Below are 21,400 nucleotides of genomic sequence, written 5' to 3'. Positions count from 1 at the left end.
AATGCTAATCAAGGTAGCCAACTGAAATATTCACACCTGCCTCAATCAGACAAGGACTCTTTCTCCCACCCTGGACATTATTTCACAGATATATAAACCCCACTTGCCTAGTTTTCAACAGACCCCATAACCTCTGAGGATGTCTGCCATAGATGTGGCTTTGTCCTGAATGTAGTTTCTGGTTGCTTCAGAGCTACTATTAAAAATAGGCCTAATGAAAGTCCCTTCCACACAGCTGAATAAAATCCCATATTATCTGCTTTGCACTGGAATATATGGCAGTGTGGACTCAGATAACTCCGTTCAAAGCAGATATTGATTAGCATTGAATAGCCTTGCAGCCTGGCTGCTTCCTGCCTGTGGGAATCCTTTGTTAGGAGGTGATTAGCTGGCCCTGATTGTGTCTTGTCCCGAATTCCCGTTTTTGAGTGCTGTTCTTTCTGAGCTCTGCTTCCCCCGAGAGTGCTCTTTTCGGCCGGCAGGGGGCGCTGGGAGGCCCGCGAGGGGAGGGGCGGGGCGGACGGTGACGCGGGGCGGGCCTGGGCTTCTCCGGGGTCCGCCGAGCCGCGAGTGGGAGTGGGCTCCGATCGAGCTGGAGGGAGCGCGCAACAGGTAGGCTCCTTCGCCCAGGGGGGGGAAACACGGGCGGGGTCCCTTCTCCTTCCGCCGCCGCGTGGAAAGTTCTCCCCCTTCCGTCTCCCACGAAACTATGGCGCCTCCTAAGAACTTCCACGTCTCTCGTGGGAGATCCGAAGCGCCCCCTTCCCCCATCGCGCCTCATTGGCTTCTTTAAGAATAACTCCTTTTTGCCACCCAACTCGTTTGCCCCAGGGACAGGCGCGTCCCTTCCCGAGGTATCATCCCAGTTCATCCCAGTGTTTTGACTGGGAATCGGACTCACTCATTGGCCTGATCGTCACTGTCCTCTCTCTTCTATCCTCTCTGATCTCCTTCTCTGGCGCCCTTGGTGGGACTTACAGTATTCTGCCTCTAGTTCGACTATAGTTGCATCTGCACCAGGCATGGGCAAACTTCGGCCCTCCAGGGGTTTTGGACTTCAACTCCCACAATTCCTAACAGCCGGTAGGCTGTTAGGAATTGTGGGAGTCGAAGTCCAAAACCCCTGGAGGGCCGAAGTTTGCCCATGCCTGAGAATGAATGCCTCTTGATACCACTTTAAACTGCCATGGCTCAATGTAAGTTGTAATTTTGCAAATATGTAGCTGTCTCTGACAAAGTGTGCATGTTTCTTACCAGACTAAAATCCTAGGTTACTATAGCGTTGAGTCAAGGTACTTAAAGCGGTGTCAAAACTATATAGGGAAGACTATATGCACCTCACCCCATCTGCAGCTCTCTTTCTTGGCTCCTTGATGGGACAGAGTGCTCTGCCTCTAGTTAGATCAGTGGTTCCCAGCCTTTTTTTGACCAGAGACCACTTTGACCAGGGCCCACTCTCCAACATTAGTACCAAAAGGGTTACGAATCTGTTTCTGGTCAATTTTAAATTCAGTTTGGTTATTTGTGGTGCTGATTCAGAAAATGGCATTGGAGAGACCACATGAGCTCTAGTTTCTGATACCGAACATATACCATCCAGTAGTCACTATCTGCTCGCCCACAGAAAATCATATTTAATAATCTAGAGCCTATCCAATGCAATGGTCAGCTGTGCAGAAAGGAGCGGAAATAAAATAAATAAAATAAATAAATAAAGCTGGAGTTTCGCGGACTGGATTTTTGTTCTCGTGGCCCACAAGTTGAGAACCACTGAGTTCAATTATGAGTTCATCTATACTTTAGGTTGGATACAGTTTGATACCACTTTGTGGGGATTGGGGGACAGTCTGGGGGGAAATGAAACTTAAGCATCCAGTTTGTTAGCACTTTCATATTTGAAAACTGCAGACCTGTACAACTGAAATTCTAGTTTGAGGGACTGTGCTACAATGAGTGCAAACAATAAATCTGCTTTTACATGTCAGCTAACTAAGGATGCATCTACACTGCAGAATTTATGCAGTTTGACACCACTTTAGTGATGGAATCATGGGAGTTGTCGTTTGGTGAGGCCCCAGCACTGTTTGGCAGAGAAAGCTAAAGGTGCTGTTGAAGGATTTCATGGCCGGAATCACAGGGTTGTTGTGTGTTTTCCAGGCTGTATGGCCATGTTGCAGACGTATTCTCTCCTGACATTTCACCCACATTCTAGGATGCCTGCTGTAGATGTGGGCCAAATGTCAGGAGAGAATACTTCTAGAACATGGCATACAGCCAAGCTAAAGGTCTTATAAAATGACAACTCCCATGATTCCATAGCATTGAACCATGGCAGTTAAAGTGATGCTGAACTGCATTAATTCTACAGTGTAGATCAGTGGTTCCCAACCTGTGGTCCATGGACCACATGGACCACTAAAATATGGTCCGCGGCCTCATCCTTACTACTACGGATAATAACAAAGCCCAATCAATTTTTTTTCTTGGCGTCTTTGTTTTTAGGCCTGTTCGTGGGGTTATTTGGGGTGCTGATTCAGAAAATTGTATTGGATAGACCACATCAGTTCCAGATTATTAAATATGGTTTTCTGTGGGTGGGTAGATAGCGACTACTGGATGACATATGTTCTGTATCAGAAACTAGAACTGATGTGGTCTATCCAATGCAATTTTCTAAATTGGCACAGCATCTCAAATAATCAAATAATCTAAAATTAACTACAAACTGATTTGTAACCATTTTGGTACTAATGTCAGAGAGTGATCCCTGGTCAAAGTGGTTCTTGGTCAAAAAAAGCTTGGGAATCACTGGTGTAGATGTCCCCAGAGTTACCCAAACTCTAAGTAGCACATGCCCCAATGCTCTCTGGTTTCAGGGGACCTTTTAGGGATGCAGGATAGAAAGTAGCCCTCATCAAGGATTTCCTATGTGCACTATATATGGACTCTTGTCTCTACGTACACAGATCTTTCTTCATGCCAGTGTTGATCCATAATTGACTTTGGGATGTTGGTTTTGATATTATTTCATGTGCTTATATGTTAGACATGAGAAATTAGACCAGATCTGGCAGTCTGTATCTGTTTTCTGGATGATGACTTTTTATTTGCCCATACCATTTGGATTATGCAAATTTTAAAATTCAGGACAAAAATAGTTTTTCTCTATCTGAGACAAGAGTGTATCTGAGGCCCCTTCCACACAGCTGAGTAAAATTTTCTGCTTTATACTGGAATATATGACTGTATGGACTCAGATAACCTAGTTCAAAGCAGATACTGTGGGATTTCCTGCCATGATATTCTGGGTTATATGGCTGTGTGGAAGGCTGTGTGGAAGGCCCCTGAGATTCTTGAATCATTATCCTATAGAACCTTCCTGAACTTTTTTTTTTTTTTGGTGTCAGGTGACTTGAGAAACAGCAAGTTGCTTTTGGTGTGAGAGAATTGGCAGTCTGAAAGAATGTTGCCCAGGGGATGCCCAGATGTTTTGATGTTTTTACCATCCTTTTGGGAGGCTACTCTCATGTCCCCACATGGAGCTGGAGCTGATAGAATCATAGAATCATAGAACAGTAGAGTTGGAAGAGACCTCATGGGCCATCCAATCCAACCCCCTGCTAAGAAGCAGGAAATCTCATTCAAAGCACCCCCGACAGATAGCCATCCAGCCTCTGCTTAAAAGCCTCCAAAGAAGGAGCCTCCACCACGGCCCAGGGAAGAGAGTTCCACTGTCGAACAGCCCTCACAGTCAGGAAGTTCTTCCTGATGTTCAGGTGGAATCTCCTTTCCTGTAGTTTGAAGCCATTGTTCCGCATCCTAGTCTGCAGGGCAGCAGAAAACAAGCTTGCTCCCTCCTCCCTATGACTTCCCTTCACGTATTTGTACATGGCTATAATGTCTCCTCTCAGCCTTCTCTTCTGCAGGCTAAACATGCCCAGCTCTTTAAGCCGCTCCTCATAGGGCTTGTTCTCCAGACCCTTAATCATTTTAGTCGCCCTCCTCTGGCCCTCCTCTGCTCCAGCTTGTCAACATCTCCCTTCAACTGTGGTGCCCAAAATTGGACACATATTCCAGGTGTGGTCTGACCAAGGCAGAATAGAGGGGGAGCATGACTTCCCTGGATCTAGACGCTATACCCCTATTGATGCAGGCCAGAATCCCGTTGGCTTTTTTAGCTGCCGCATCACATTGTTGGCTCATGTTTAACTTGTTATCCACGAGGACTCCAAGGCCTTTTTCGCACACACTGCTGTCAAGCCAGGCGTCCCCCATTCTGTATCTTTGATTTCCATTTTTTCTGCCGAAGTGAAGTATCTTGCATTTGTCCCTGTTGAACTTCATTTTGTTAGTTTCGGCCCATCTCTCTAGTCTGTCAAGATCGTTTTAAATTCTGCTCCTGTCTTCTGGAGTGTTAGCTATCCCTCCCAGTTTTGTGTCGTCTGCAAACTTGATGATCGTGCCTTCTAACCCTTTGTCTAAGTCGTTAATAAAGATGTTGAACAGAACCGGGCACAGGACGGAGCCCTGCGGCACTCCACTTGTCACTTCTTTCCATGATGAAGACGATGCATTGGTGAGCACCCTTTGGGTTTGTTCGCTTAGCCAATTACAGATCTACCTAACTGTAGTTTTGTCTAGCCCACATTTTACTAGTTTGTTTGCCAGAAGGTCGTGGGGGACTTTGTCGAAGGCCTTACTGAAATCCAGGTACTCTACATCCACAGCATTCCCTGTATCGACGCAGAAGGAGCTCATCCACGCTCTCCCAAGGTTGGACTCAAACTGGCGACCTTCAGGTCAGCAACCCAACCTTCAAGTCATCAGTCCTGTTTGCACAAGGGTTTAACCCACTGCACCATTGGGGGCTCCCGCCTTCCTGAACTGATGAATCTTAACTACAGGCAATTTTCTTGGTAATTTAATATATTTATAATCAAAATCATAGTAAAGTTCAGACATCAAGTCATGTTTATTAGGTTACAAGTTGGCAACCAAGTTTTTGCACATTCTGTGAATCCTATTGATCAGATGCCACATTCCACCATTTTAAAACTACAATGATCAACTCTTTGTATAGTAGAGGACCTTCCACACAGCCATATAACCCAGAATATCAAGGCAGAAAAAATCCCACAACATCTACTTTGAACTGGGTTATCTGAGTCCACACTGCCATATAGTCCAGTTCAAAGCAGATAATATGGGATTTTATTCAGCTGTGTTGAAGGGGCCGGAACAATTTAAACATTTGTATTTTCATAACCACTTTATGCAGTACCAGATTGCAGCATAGAAATTGTGTGATTGTATGGATTCTAATGTGAGCTGATCCTGCTCACACATAAATTGGCAAGTGTTACGGATATGTGCATGTAGAGGCCTGGTACCAGGGTCTACCATGCTAGATCATTTGCCAGGGCCTGCATGCCCTGGCAGAGCCCTCTGCAACTGTGGCCTTGCCTCATTCAAGTGTCTGCTACTACCCAGGCTCCCAATATTGTCATTCCTTAAATTGCCAGGCTTCTCCTCTCATTCATTTTTGGACTTACTGGATGGTTCCATCGGAGGGATGGCCTCTGATGGGTCCAGCCCCTTCAACAACACTACAGTGGCCACCATTCCTGGTGGATAACCCACTTTGCTTCTGAGGATGCACTGTTAGGGTGCCCCTACAATCAATGTAGTTTGTCATCACTTTAACCACCATGGCTGAGTGCTATAGAATCGTGGGTGTTGTAGTTTTACAAGGTCTTTAGCCTTCCCTGCCAAAGAGTGCTGGTATCTTACGAAATTTAAATTCCCATAGCATTGAGTCAAACTGCATTAATTCTACAGTGCAGATACCCCCTTACAAGTGGAGGCTGGCATCTATAGCAGCACTACTGCTGCAGAGCCCAATTGGTAGTAGGCCCTAGGACTCCAAACAAGTACACCCTGTGATGGAGTCAAATCCCTGCATTTACCGTATTTACTTGAGTCTATTGTGCTATCGAATCTAACACGCACCTCAATGTTCAAATCCCTGAAACAAAAAACAGTATTTGCTGTTGAATGTAATACACAGTTACAAGAGTGCCCTCTTTGTAATTTGGCCATTACAATTGCTATCTGTTTAGAACTCCTTCTTTAAAAACAAAAGTGTTAGAACACCAAAGCTTCCGGCAATGGAAAAGAAACCCTTGGGATGCATCTCTGCTGTAGAAGGAATCCACTTTAAATGCTGATGTCTCACTGAACTACAAATCCCAAGATCACATAGCATTGAGCCATGACAATTAAATTAGAGATGAGATTCCTCAAATCGGAGCTCCTGTTGCTCCTGAAGCAGCTTCTCCATTTGCTTTGCTCAGCCCATAGATTACTGTATTATGCTAATCTAATGCGTACCCTAATTTTAAGAAGATAATTTAGCATTAGGTTTGAGTACATACAGTATTTAGAATGATCTTAGGAAAGCTAGTTTTTTTGGAATATATTTCCCTGAATGATGCCATCTGAAGGATTCTGTAATTCCATCCACTCTCTCCCCCTCAAAAAAAACCCCCTTTCCAAAGCCCTGCTACAATTATCACATCATTTTATGTTACTCTTTGTCTTTGCCTCTGACGTCCATGTAAGAATTTGGCAAGTTATGAATTGACCTTGACTGGCTTAATTTTCATTGTTCTTGTAAATACTGTTTTGGTAGTTCTTTCATTCCTGAATATGAGTTTATTGGCACAACTACAAAGAGCGGAGGATGATCAATCCTAGTATGAGGCAGTTGCTTGTTCAGTGCCCCAGTATTCTTGCCTTTCAGGGATAAAAATGGCATGCAGGAGGCTGGAAGAGTAAATTATGGATTTCTCCAAACACAGTTTTCGGTAGTAGAGTAAATACTGTGGCCTGGAAAACACTCCTTATCATTGGGAAGAGAGGTAGGCCTCGTTGCAAAATTGTTCTGTGTTTATTCCTAACAGCAGGTTTCTTCTCACTGGGGAAGCTTGTGATATTTGAATGATGTCAATTGCGCCCACTTTAAGCACTTGTCTCTGTATTTGCGTGCAGCTTTAGCTGGTGCCTTACTTGGCTCAAGCTGTTTAATCAGAGCTTGGGGGCATTCCTGCCATATGGACCTACTGTCAAGAACAGCTGTTATAGCCACAGAGATGGATCACACTGACATTGAGATGTGCAGCACATCTATTTCTTCTGTCTTGTTGACCTCATTGTAGACCTTCTGACAGACAAAAAAAAAGAGAAGCATTACCTATTGGATACAAAAATGTGCTATTTATTTGTGTTCTTACATCAGTCACTCAGTAACCCTCTAGCACTGTTTTAGCAGATCTTAAGGATGTGTGCAGATGAGTACATTTTAATATAATTTCCATAAATCTGAAAATGTCCCAAAAGTATTACCCAGCCCACATTTCTTGAGGTGACTTCTTTCAGTTGTTATGATTGATAACACTTAGGCCCCTTCTACACTGCCATATAATACAGTTCAAAGCAGATAATCTGGATTTTATATGGCAGTGTAGACAGGGCCTTAGTGTTTCCTTAATTTTTTTCCCACCAGGGACCACTTTGACCAGGGACCACTCTCCAACATTAGTACCAAAAGGGTTACAAATCAGTTTTTGGTCGACTTTTCATTCAGTTTGGTTATTTGAGGTGCTGATTTAGAAAATTGCATTGGACAGACCACATCAGCTCTAATTTCTTATACAGAACATATGCCATCCAGTAGTTCCCATTTCTCTTCCACAGAAAACCATATTTAATCATCTATAGCCACAGTCCTTATTTTAGGTTTTGCAGCCCACCAGTGGGTCGCAGTCCACAGGTCGAGAACCACAGCCTTAGTGTTCTTTCTTACTGTTATGCAAACTTACCACTATATAATTTCCTTCATCTTGGTTACTGTCTTAGTATCTGCACGATTCATTGGCATACTTTTCCTTTAAACATGTAAAATTATTGCTTGTGCCCTCCTTCCTATTCTGCTTTCTTTCCTTTACCTTCATTTTTGATCAGGAAGAATTCAAATATTTTAATCATCCAGACACAATTGTAGAGTTAGTTGCCTATCTTACAAACAGGTTCTCTTTCTCAACCCCGATTTCTTCACATGCTGGAAAATATACTGTTGTGTATGAAATATATGGCTGGATTTCTGCCTTTCAAGTAAATTACCTGAACCATGAATCTGATAACTGGAAGGATTGTATATACTGTACTGCAGATGTTTGAAAAATATCTACAACCGCAAGAAGACGTAAAACAAACAAAATGAAATGCTCTAAAGAAGTACTTATTCTGTATATTTGTCATGGGAAGAACTATGAACAGAAAAGATGCTTTCTTGTCAGATGCCACTAAATAAACTCATTCTTGTATTGAGGCAGCAGTCTTAAACATCCCTTTCTCGGAATAAGCCCCACTAAGAACAGTGAGACTTATCTCTGAGGGAACACGCTTAGGATTATAGAATCAGTTTGTTTCTTTTAATGATCATGACTTGATGTGTGGTTTGTATTTGTAGCCACTCTTTCCTCAGTGAATCTGATCCTGCAAACTTGCAAGCATATCATCACTGTAGTTGCACATTAGTTGTAGATACATATTCATTTCATAGAGTTTTCTTAAGCAAGGAATACTCAGAGGTGATTTTACCAGCTCTTTCCTCTGAAATACAGTCTACAGCCCCTGGTATTCATTGGCAGTCTCCCATCCAATTACTAACCAGGGCTGACCCAACCTAGCTTCCAAGATCAGATGGGATCCCCAGCCTTTAAGGCAGAAATGTCAAATTTGTGGCCCTCCAGATGTTTGGCCCTCCAACTCCCAGGAGCTCTAGCCAGCTTGTCCTATGGCCAGGAATTCTGGGAGCCAAAGTCCAAAACACATGGAGGGCCACAAGTTTGACACACTGCTATAGGGCATTTAATTCCTTGGATGTGAACTATACCACTGATGTTTCTTGTCAGAATTAACAATAGGAATAGCAAATATAGTACCAAAACCTGATCTATATTGAGCTTAGTAGTTCCCTTGCTTTGCTAATATGTTATAATTAGTATGTTTCCTGTTGTTTTACTAGCTAGTGTTACCTGGAAACACCCTGGAATGAGTGTGTGGCAATTTTCAATAGATGAATGGCTGCAAATTATATGGGAATATATTATTTGTGTCTAAGAACATTTGTTAGCTTTGGGTAAGCTTGGAAAACCTGGTGTCAACAGCCAATAGAAGTAAAAAGATACTGTTGCAGAATGTTTAGTTTCATACTGCCAACCTTTCCATATATGGTGTCCATGGCCTAAATAAAGTTAGGTATGCACAAGGGCCAGTTCATGTGACTCTGAGCTTTGTGACTGGCTACTTACTTTTCGTCTGAGCTGACCTTTCTCATCAAGATGAATTCATAATTGTGGGGAAAGAGTTACATTTCTGCACATTCTGCCATGGGTACAATGGACAATTTAGCACATCACTGTCAGACTGCTTTAGGATTTTTTGTAATGGTTGTTTGTGCCTATGATGGAATGCTCCGTCATCACTGGCGCATTGGCATTTGGGCTTAGGAACACTACCCACCCAAAAAGGAAATAAGCGACCGGTTTTGTTTTCAGGGGTTGTGAGAATTGGCTCTGAGTGTGTTCAGGAAGTGGTCCAAAAGTGTGTATGTCACTGACTAGACAAACATTTTGCTGTATGCTCAGAAGCAGGGATGGAAAGAATGAGGGACAGGCTGTGTCGTATGTCTCTTTTCATCATCCTAGTCTTTGGGATATTCTGCTTTAGGATGGGAGAATCAAAAAGGTTTAGTGAAGTGGTCAAGTTGAGGACGGATTTGAATGGAAGCACAATTCCCAAATCTGTGGAAGATATGTTCTTGTACTTACTGTGGAAACATGGAGACGCAGATCATAGTGAACCCTACTGAAATAAACAATGGAAGCACACCATAGAATCTCATGAGAGTTTCTAGAAAAGGTCCTAGAGAGAAAACCTCTCTAACATTTCTCAATCCTCCGCTGTGACTCTGTGCTCAGCTTCTGACAGAAGTATGCCATAGAATCACACCATAGGACCTAGAAAATGCCTAAACCATCGAAATTTTTTGGATATAGATAAGTGAAATCATGAGTATTGGTCCCACATATACAAGGATCATACTGTATTTAGGACAATTTAGACAAACAGATGGATTTGCCATTTGAACCCGTTGATGGAGCAAATTGAACTGGATTTTAATTTTTGTGATTGTTTTAGTAGAATTGTTTGTTATTGTTTTATGATGTTTACTTTGCTTATTATATTTAGCTTTGTTGTATGGTTTCCTTTTGACAACTGATTGTTTTGCTTTATGTTGGAAACCGCCCCGAGTCCTCTCGAGGAGAAGGGGCAGTATATAAATAAAGTATTATTATTATTATTATTTGTCTTAAATATGCTGTCCTAGTGTGAATGGGTGCTATTAGGATGTTCTCTGTTTATGTTCGAAGAACATCCCTGCAGGACAGTGGTAATGCTGGAAATTGTAGTACAAAAGTATGATGTCTGAGCTTTCTTTCTTTGAAGTTGAACAGGAACAGCACAGAAATGTTGCTTAGCCCCATTCGCTCACCCTCCCATCCATTGACTAACAACACTTTGGATACTCACCATCCCTATTTTTGGGTCCTTGATGTCTCTGTCAGAAAATACTTCCAGTTACATAGAGTTAAGTGTCTGGGGAATGAGGAACACATAAATGATTATCCCTCTAAGATTTTGGGATTTGAGACTACTTAATGTAAGTGAGCATTAAATTTAATTCGCAGAGCCTGGTGATATATCTCCTTGCACTATGACCGTAAAGAAACCCTCACCTAAAGTTCAAATCTTTGGCACTGAAGCCTGTTATTATGATTAAAGTCCTGAGAGAAAATGGAACTGTTGTTTCCCAGGATGGGAATTTGCTTCTCCCCCACATGAGATGCTGTCTCTGCTTAGGTCTCCTTTGGTGAAGCAGGCATCTCCCTTTGCTTTTTCTTTGGTTGTCCTATCTAGGTCAGGGGGGTGGGCTCAGCCAGATGGTGAGTGTAGTCATTGTTCCTTCTTTGCAATTTGTTAGCAAATAATATAAACTGGGTTAAAAAAAAGATAACTAGACAAATAGAGGAGAGATAAAATAAAGAGCCAATTGAGAGCCAAGATGAACAAGGGGATGTAGCCTTGTGAAGAACAGTTTCTGAGCATCCGTCTGTCTGAGATGGGAATGAATAGCAGGATAGAGAGCTTTCTCTGTTGGTATTTTGTTGGTAATCTTGTTGGTGCTCTACCCCAGTCTGATTATGATTATTCTGGCGTACGTGACAGCATAGTGGTGGCAGCAGGAAAAAGGGGCCACAGCTGCATGGGTAAGTAGACAGAGCCTTCTACATCATTACTGGGAAAATGAGGCTGTTGGTGCAAAACAATGTATTTCATCAGTGCTTGGCTTCTAGGTGGGTTCACAGAGCCTGAGTGTTTTGGGAAGATTGCCTTGACAAATGGTAAGTCCTGTGACTCAGGTGATTTTGAAGGCAGTCTTTCCAGAACACCCCAGATTTGAGGACCCACCCAGAAATGGAAGCCGGGCATTGGAGAAATAGCCGCCGCCTCTATTTCATTGTTGTTCTTATGATTGAGATAGCTTTGCCTGGTTGCCTGCCTTTGCAACCGCAGAACTACAGTGGAAAAGTTCATAACAGTACATAGTAGACTTTAGCTCTATTATAATGGACTCCAGGGTAGTGCATAAACAGGATTCTCGGCTTTGCATGTGCTAGATTGGGAAGTTATTATTCCTGGCTACAACTTCTAGACTACAGCAGTTGTTCTGCGCTAACTGCATCCTCAGCTTCATTCTGGAAACTGTAGACCAAAAAAATAACTTTTCCAAGATTTGGTATGTGCTGTCCTGTGCTTCATTAAGCAGCAGTATCTGATTATTAATTAAGATAATAGATATAGGGCATGATGGTACCATTATTATCTGGCATATTTATTGCTTAGGCCAGTCTTATCCTATATGGATCTTTCCAATATTTTGGGATGATAACTTTCACGAACCTCAGCCAGCTTGGCTAGTAATTAGGAGCTGTAATCCAAAACATTTTGAGGGATGTATATCAGGAAGGGTTAGATTAGACATGCCTAATCCATTGTTTGCTGTTTGTTTGGCCTTCTAGTGTTGGTGAGAAACATATAGTCTACGGTACTCTAAATTGTCTGTAGGCCAATTGCTCTCCATCCACGGAATAAACTATATAAGGATTTGGCTACTGGTTTGACCACTGGTTTTTTGGTGATCTACTGCAATATACAGGCAGTTGAGAGTTTCTGCACATTTGAGTTAAGGGTCCATTGCATATCTGCTTTAAATCCTAGTTTTGGGGGGAAGAATGGCATATAAACATCATCATCATCATCATCATCATCATCACAACAACTTTATTTGTAATCCACCCTATCTCCTCAGGGGGACCCATGGCTAAAGTAACACATTGATGTTTACGGACCCAATTTAGTCCATTTGGCTTACATTCATGATTGTTATTGTAGCAAACATCTTGTTGATCACCAGTACATTAATACAATTGTTACTTTTAATGCTATTTGTACTGATGAAGGGCAGATGTCTTCAAATGTAGGCTACCCAGAAGTAGAACAATCTATAACTTACTGTCACACATTAGTGAGAGTTTGTGGATTAAATGGTTCATCTTTGGTCCAGCTTGGAAACCAGAGTTGTGGCTGTATCCAAGTTGGAGGTTTCCTTGGCAACCTCTTGTTCTTGCTGCTTGGTCCACTTTCTGCTTGTTTTGTTCTCCTGTGTTGACAGGATGCATGGAGAACTGTGGGCGATGCCTTGCATTCTAGATCTTTGCCTCTTGTTGCTAATTACTTTTGCGGTAAGATGCTGGATTACTGATTTGTAGATGTTCGTGAGATGAAGGGAGTTTTTGTGTCCTGTAAAATATGGGATCTAACCCTAACTGTAGCTTTGCAATTGGGAACCTTTAGAGATTCCAGATATTTGGATTACAACTGCCATAGTTTTTTCCTTTTGTCATTGCTTGCATGGGCTTCTTGTAGTAGAAGTCCCAAACATCTCTAAAGTTATAAATCACCCAGTCCTGCTTAAAATCTGTCTGAACGTTTCCAACTTCTATGCACTCTGTATTCTGCACTTTGGGGAAAAGAATAAGTGATTGCAATCCATCTCCAGCATTCCTGGATGATGCACCAATTGTAAACTTTTAAAAATCCAGCTAGGATTTGTTGCCATTTAGATGTCTTTTTGTCTGAGGAAGGACTTTGCTGCTGGTTCTTCTGGACCTCCCATTAGCTCTTTGATACTCTTGATACCCTATGAGAAGCAGCTTAAGGAGCTAGGTATGTTTAGCCTGGAGAAGAGAAAGTTAAGGAGTGCAATGATAGCTATGTATATTTATTTGAAAGGATGTCATCTTGAGAGGGAACATGTTTGTTTTCTGCTGCTCCAGAAACTAGGACACAGAGTAATGAATTCAAACTACAGGGGGGAAAAAAGATTCCATGTAAACATTACAAAGAACCTCCTGACAGTAAGATCTGATTGACATTGGAATGCACTGCCTTGAAACGTGATGGTGTTTCCTTCTCTGGAGGTTTTCAAAAACAGCTGGATGATCATCTGTCAGAAATGCTTTGATTTTGTTTTCCTGCATGACAGGGGGGTTGGGCTGAATGACCCTTGTGGTCTCTTTCAATTCTGTGATTTTGTGATCCTGCAATTCTGTAACTTACTCATGAAAAGACCTGTAGTATCAGGACGTTTCTAGATTGATGTAACCTCCTTTGCCAATTGTAGAGTATCAATGAAATGTCACATTCTGCCTATCTGATAGGAAACCTGCTGCCAAATTATTTTGTTTCATTTGAAAGTTATTTTGCCATGCCTAATAGTTTTAGAAATTTTATAAATCATCATCATCATGTGATAGAAGGCAATTTCCACTGCCATCTTATGCCCCTGTGAAATTCCTGGAAGAGTTAAGTTGGAAGTCTGGCAATTTACGAGTAGAATCCATAACACAGTCTTGCATTGTGAAGTGCTCCTTCTCAGGCTTTCAGCCAGCCATGCCCTTTTCTAGGCTAATTTCTTCCATCTCTCCTCAAGCTGTACTTTCTTTCCTTCCTCAACAATCAGCCAAGATTCTTTTGCTCTGCACATGTAATGTCCTCGTTGAATTGTCCCTTGTTTCCCCTAAAGTATTTTTTTACTTTTACAAGTTTCTCAGTTGTGAATGATAGGAAATTAGTTAAATGTAAATGTAATACAATGGAGAGGGAGTGTGTCATCTTCCAGATTCTTTTGGGCTGTAATTCCAACCAGTACTAGGCAGCCCAGCCAGTTATGAGGGATGATGACCGTTATATTCCATCATGGAAAGTTACATGTTCGGCCAGTCTGATACAAATTCAGGAAGATGATTCGGATGCCCAAAGAAGGTAACAAAGATGGTATAGGGCTTGGAAACTTAGCTTTATTGGTCTGACCATGTTTAGCCTGAAGAAGACATTATTGAGAGAGTATATGATATACAGTACATCTTCAAATATCTGAAAATTGTCACACTGAAGATATATGAGGGATGAATGAAAAGTAATGCCTCCACCTTCGTAACTCCTCAACAGATGGCAGTAGTGGTGTGTGGCAGGTACTGGCTTGCTCAGTAGACTCTCCTCTACAGTTCTATTTGGCGGGAAGCCTTAGCATTGAATGGTTGTGTTGTTAAAGTGTGAAGTATGGAACCCTGCGCAGACAGTCAGTCAATGTGACTTAAGCAACGTGCAGTCATTAAATTCTTGACAGCAGAAGGTGTCACCCCAAAGGAGATTCATCAGAGAGTGCAAGCTCTTTATGGTGATTGTGTTGATGTGAGTACTGTGCATCGTTGGGCGAGTAAGTTTAAAGATGTAAACATGTGGCTGAGATAGTGACACTGTCACTCTCTGATAGTTTAATGTGCACAAATGTCTCATGCACAAAATTATTTAAAATACTCTATATAAAATTGCATTCAGGCTATATGTATAAGGTATATATATATATGACTTTCGTATTCAGAGTTGGATCCCATCTCCTAGATAGCTCATTATTTCATTTTTTTTCCATGTCGGGAGCAACTGAAGTTGCTTCTGGAGTGAGAGAATTGGCCGTCTGCAAGGACGTTGCCCAGGGGATGCCCGGATGTTTTGATGTTTTACCATCCTTGTGGGAGGCTTCTCTCATGTTCCCGCATGGAGTTGGAGCTGATAGAGGGAGCTCATTCACGCTCTCCCCGGGTGGGATTCGAACCTGGCAGCCTTCAGGTCAGCAACCCAACCTTCAAGTCACGAGGCTTTTATCCCCTAGGCCACCGGAGGCTCCATAGAATTGTACAATTGGAAGAGACCACAAGGGCCATCAAGTCAACACCCTGGGAACACACAATCAGAACACCCTTGATTTTTTCTGATTCCAAAATCAGAAAAAATTCTGAAATATATATTATTTCTGGCCCCAGGCATTTCAAACAAGGAATACTCAATCTGTATCTACTCTGCTTGCTACACTAGTTCTGTGCATGCTGCAGCCTGTGGCTGAGATTCCTCCTGCAGGAGGAACATAATTGGTGAATAAAGTCCCGTAATCTATGTACATTGCTTGGGACACCAAGGGAACCGGGGTAGAGGAGCCTTACTTCACTGCTGCTAGGAGGCCAGGTGCTTTTAGGCTTCTAGGAGGCCTGAGTACGCTTTGTTGTGATAGAAGGCTTGGCCTGATTCTCTCCGTCCTCTCTGTTCCATTGTGGATCTCCCAGAGGTAAGAGGGGAGTGGTGCTGGCAAGCAGGCAACCTCGGTGACTCATGCCTGACCCCAGGCCTGTGGGTGGGTGAGACGCTTTCCTCTGGATTGGTGCCTCCTGCTGCAACACGCAGCAGGGCTGTTACACTTGGCACGGATGCGGACAGCCAAGGGGAGGAGGCCCGAGGCACAAAATCTGGGAACAGTTTGCTCTTCAGGACAGAAGGCTGGGTTCTCTAATTATCCAGCCCGGATGAAGCTGTGAGATTCTTTCCTCCCTGCAGGCAGAAGTTTTCAGTGAGTCTTGCAAAGCAGATGTGCCTGAGGAGACAATGATGTGCTCATGTTCCATGCAGAAAAGGCACCCCCCCCCCCCCCCGGTTTGGAGTCCCAGTCAACCAAACATGGGGAGAAGAGCGTTTCTTTCAGTTCCACTCAAGCCAAATAATTTGACATGGGAAAAAATGCCAAACGATAGCCCTTTGATATCATCCCCCCCCCCCCCCCCACAAGGTATCAGAGCAAGAGGAGTGTTGTGACAACAGAAGTAAAATTGCATCAGTGTGTGGTATGGAAACATTCTCTGTATTATGTTCCAGCTTTGTATTCAGGGCTGTCTGTAACATAGAGTGTGTTGTGTATTTTATTTCATTGGTTGCCTTTCATTAATGTGTTTTGTCATCATTGCCCGAGCTGTAGTAATTAGAGGAATGTTCTGGTACTATCTCAGCACTCCTACTTCTCTCCCCCCAGCTTTCAGGCCATTCTTTACTCATTAACACCCACACTTCCGACGCAGCTGAATGGATTGTTTTTTTTCCTCATCAGCTTCATAGTAGCAAACCTCGCTTTTCTCTGGTCCTACCATGTTCACTTGTCTACAAATGGCAAACTGAAAGCTATCTTATCTTTACCTGGGTGTATTGTGGATCAGGGCATTTGTGATAGTCAAAGGACAGGAAGTCAGGAGGAGGATGTCACACTCGCTCTCAGCAAGCTCTTCTATTGCCTGAGATAAAACAAGAAGCAATTACGGTGCATCCCATCTTTGCAGCTATCCTGCATAGTTTCTCTTCCTCCCTTTTGCTATGCTTCATCTACTCCTTGCTCTTTAAAAGAGTCCTGCCCTTATCCTGCTGCCTCTGCATAAGGACACGTGGACCACTTTGAGCAGCCTTGTTTCTTTTCACAGAGTGAATGGACAGGCAAGCAGGTGGGCGGGCAGTACTGTGTGAACCAGCCAAGAAGCAGAGAAGGAGACAGCAGGGGACCCAGTGCAGAGGCAAGGTGACAAAAGGGTTTGCAAGGGAGATGAGGCGGCAGTAAGGCTCTCTCCGAGGTAGGGGCAGGGGTGCAATTCATTCCTGGTGGCTTGCTGGCTAACTGAAGAGGCTACCCCTCTTTGCCTTATCATAGGGCTCTGCTTGTTGTGGACAGTTTACTATACAGGTGGCTCTCCACATTTACAAGTTTGACTTTTGTGGATTTGATCATTTGCAGATTTGATTAAAATCTTATCACTAGGAATTTCAAGTTATCCAGTGCAACACTATGGTCAACTTCCAACAGAAGGTGACCACAGTGTCAAGCTGAAGGACTAGAGATTCCTAGAGAGGTGTTCTCTCAGGGTTTTTTTTTTTTTTAATCGTGTCAGAAGCGACTTGAGAACATACTGCAAGTCACTTCTGGTGTGAGAGAATTGGCCATCTACAGAGATGTTGCCCAGGGGACACCTGGATGTGTTACTGAGAGGCTTCTCTCATGTCCCCGCAAGCTAGAGCTGACAGACGGACGCTCACCCCATCTCATAGATTCGAACTGGCAACCTTCAGGTCAGCAACCCAACTTTCAGGTCAGCAGTTCACAAGGGTTTAACCCAGTGGTTCTCAACCTGTGGGTCCCCAGGTGTTTTGGCCTACAACTCCCAGAAATCCCAGCCAGTTTATCAGCTGTTAGGATTTCTGGGAGTTGAAGGCCAAAACATCTGGGGACCCACAGTTTGGGAACCACTGGCTTAACCCATTGTGCCACTGCGGCTCCTCAGATAAAACATAACAGATTTTTTATTCATGGCTTTCCCACTTTTGCGTGGATCCCAAGACCCTAACCCAGGGGTCCCTAAACTACGGCCCTGGGGCCACATGCAGCCCATCGAAGCCATTTATCCGGCCCCCACAGCAGCAGCTCACTCCTCTTCCACCGAGGAAGGTGCGTGCGGTGCAAGGGAGGATGGAAAGGCACACGCCTCCTCCCTCGCTCAGTGCGTGCCTTCCAAAGCTTTGCTTGTTTATAATGGTATTTTAATTATTATTTAATTAATTAATAATTTTAAGGGGTGCTTTGCTAGTGCTTCTGGGGCACAAAGGCAGAAGGGAGTTGGACTAAATAGCACAAGGGGTCTCTTCCAACCCTCTTTATTATTATTATTATTATTATTATTATTATTATTATTATTGACACAAAGACAAAGTATAACACAGCAAACAAGATATATATGCTGGATTCCGAATCACAAAATCACAAGTCGAACACTTCTTAAGTGTTTAGGACTGTGCAATGTATTATTATTATTATTATTATTATTATTATTATTATTATTATTATTATTAACAACATTGAGGCTGGGTGGCCGTCTGTCAGGGTGCTTTGTTTGTGCTTTTGGTGCACAAACGCAGAAGGGGGTTGAACTAAATGGCCCAAGGGGTCTCTTCCAACTTCCTTTATTATTTTTTTGATGATGATGATGATGATGATGATGATGATGATGAACATTGAGGCTGTATTTGTTCCATTTTGTTTGTTTTTTGCTTCAAAATAAGATATGTGAAGTATGCATAGGAAATTGTTCATAGTTTGTTTTTAAAAAAAACTATAGTCCGGCCCTCCAACGGTCTGAGGGACCGTGAATTGGCCCCCTGTTTAAAAAGTTTAGGGACCCCTGCCCTAACCCCAGCAGATGTGAAGGGTTGACTGTAGATTACTTCACCTCACTGAAAATAGAAAGCTCTGTCTGAGTAAACTATTCCTTTAGACTAGCTCAGACCCCCACCTACACTACCACATAGTAAAGTTTCCTAATGCAGTTTAACTGCATTGAACTGTATTATATGGCAGTGTAGACTCATATAATGCAGTTCAATGCACTTCTACACTGCCATATAAAATCCAGATTATCTGCTTTAACTGGTAGTGTAGACTTATATAATCCAGTTCAAAGTAGATAATTAGGATTTTATATAGCCTTAGTACTTTAAATATCAGTCCCACCTCAACCCAGAACTCACAAGATATGTTGGACTAGAACTACCATCATTCCCAGCTGTTTTGGCTCAGGATGATGGAAGGTATAATCACACATCTAGAGAGCTTTATGGAGATGTTCTGTTTGTTTTGGTCTGGTGCTTTGCTTTGGATGTCACAGGATATTTACTATTGTTTATTTGAATTCAGCAATATTTTGGAACTCCTTCCGTACATTTGCAATGATATGATGGATGTATATGTTATGACTTGGTTACATTAATAATTTTTGAAGTTTTATCTAATCACATTTTCCAAGTTTGATCTCCCTTTTGGGGGGTGGGATGATTAATCTGTCTCAGCTTCCTCCTAACTGGCTCTTTTCTTTTTATCCAGCATTTTGCCTAAAAAGATGGGGATGAAGATTATTTCCCTTCTCATTCTTTCCTTTTCTTGCTGATTGTAGCTTTAGGTGCTTGTAATAATGAATAGGAAGAAGATGTCTGAAATTCTACAATGGAAGTGTGTAATGATTAGAGTGGACTTGGGTGGTCCAAGTTCAAGTCCCCACTATGTCTTGAAACCTATTTGGTGATCCTGGTACAATCTCTCCCCACTCTCCTCTTTTAGCCTGGCTCATCTCACAGTTATTCTGAGACTAAAATGGAGTGGGGAGCGATATATACCACCATGAACCCATCTGAAGACATATAAGATATAAACATAACAGATTAAAACTGTCTCTGGCTCTCAAGTGCAGTTACTTTGTGCTGCACTTTTAAGAGGACATGAAATTTATATTCTCTTTACAAGCCATTTCCACTTTGACACAAGGCAGCTCCATTGTGCCTCCCTCACACACAGGGTCAGGTCTCAATTGACCTCTTTACAAAATTCTTTCAGCTCGAAGCTTCTATTACAATCCAGTTGTCTCTGGCTGGATGCAAATGCCTGGAGTGGTATGATGTTGCTCATGGTTGATGCTGTGTTTACTATGCATAGGGAGCGAACTTCCAGGGTGTCCAAAATATTATGCATCGGCTCCAAAGGCAGGTCTGGTCCTGGAATCAAATACAGTCATCCCTCCACATTTACAGGTTTAACTTTTGTGGATTTGATAATAAACAGATTTGATTCTTTCCAATAATCTCTAGGCTGTCCAGCATGACTGTGTGGTCAATTTCTACCAAAAGTTGGTCCTTGCAACTCTGAATTCATATTTCAAAGTGCTTGCATTTAATTCCCAAAACATTTTCACATGTGCCCATAGCTTTTATCCCTTACTGTGTTTCTTAATTATGAAGTCACTTTCCTGGGCTTAGTGGGGAAAGTACTGTGGATTTGATTTGATGCATTCCAGGGAGTCCTTGAGAAATATCTGGCATACATGTGCTACAGCCAGAACTTACTCTTTATTTGAATCACAACTCCCAGAGCTAGAATTCTGGTAAGTGTACTCCAAAAAATGACTTTTCCAAGCTCTGGCCTGCAGGATGGGGTGATAGTATATGTTTTTGGGGAGCGCCAGCAGCACAGAAGCTGGAAATTGCCACGGCAGCGCTTCTGAATTCACATTGTTATCATGGGGCTGCTCGTGCCTGATAACAAAGCAGTGCCATCAGCGAAATGTGTTCCTCTCTCCAGTTGTTTCCTTCACACACAATCCATTCTGTATTATAGGCTTTTATATACACATTTATAACTCCAATCCCAACTGTTTCTCTCCAGTTCTGGTGCAGTTAATGCTCCACACTGATAGGCAGCATGTGGGTCTGGCATAGCAATATGTTTGTCATTCAGAGGAGGTACATTATGGAAGGATGGAGCAATATGAGACAATATGAGAGCTTTTCCACATTGCACATTGCACAGTCATAGAACTTTGATATCACTTTAACTTTCATGGTTCCATCCTATGGAATGCTAGGATTAGTAGTTTAATGAGATACTTAGGAGTCATTAAAAGGAGCCACAGTGGTGCAGCAGGTTAAACCCTTGTGCCAGCTGAACTGCTGACCTGAAGGTTGGGTTGCTGACCTGAAGATGGGCGGTTTGAATCCGTGAGATGGGGTGAGCTCCTGTCTGTCAGCTCCAGCTTGCAGGGATATGAGGGAAGCCTCTGCTAACACTTCTGGGCGTCCCCTGGGCAACATCTCTGTAGACTACTGGTTCCCAACCTTTTTTTTGACCAGGGACCACTTTGGCCAGTGTTCACTTTGACCAGGGACCACTCTCCAATATTAGTACCAAAAGGGTTATGAATCAGTTTTTGGTCAACTTTAGATTTGGTATGGTTATTTGGGGTGCTGA

At 42.7% G+C, this 21,400-nt stretch overlaps 1 protein-coding gene across 1 annotated transcript in view; it reads left to right on the top strand.

Moving 5' to 3' along the window:
• Positions 1 to 496: 496 nt before the first annotated feature.
• The window catches only part of dnmbp (dynamin binding protein), a 69,244-nt gene continuing 48,340 nt past the window's right edge, over positions 497 to 21,400 (top strand). Inside the window, exon 1 of the mRNA XM_008106501.3 lies at positions 497 to 612. The gene's annotated coding sequence lies outside the window, so the exon portion shown is untranslated. The remainder of the gene's footprint in view (positions 613 to 21,400) is intronic.

Source organism: Anolis carolinensis, chromosome 3 (assembly GCF_035594765.1).
Source record: "Anolis carolinensis isolate JA03-04 chromosome 3, rAnoCar3.1.pri, whole genome shotgun sequence".
Classification (NCBI taxonomy): domain Eukaryota; kingdom Metazoa; phylum Chordata; class Lepidosauria; order Squamata; family Dactyloidae; genus Anolis; species Anolis carolinensis.
This window is presented reverse-complemented; position numbering and strand designations above follow the sequence as displayed.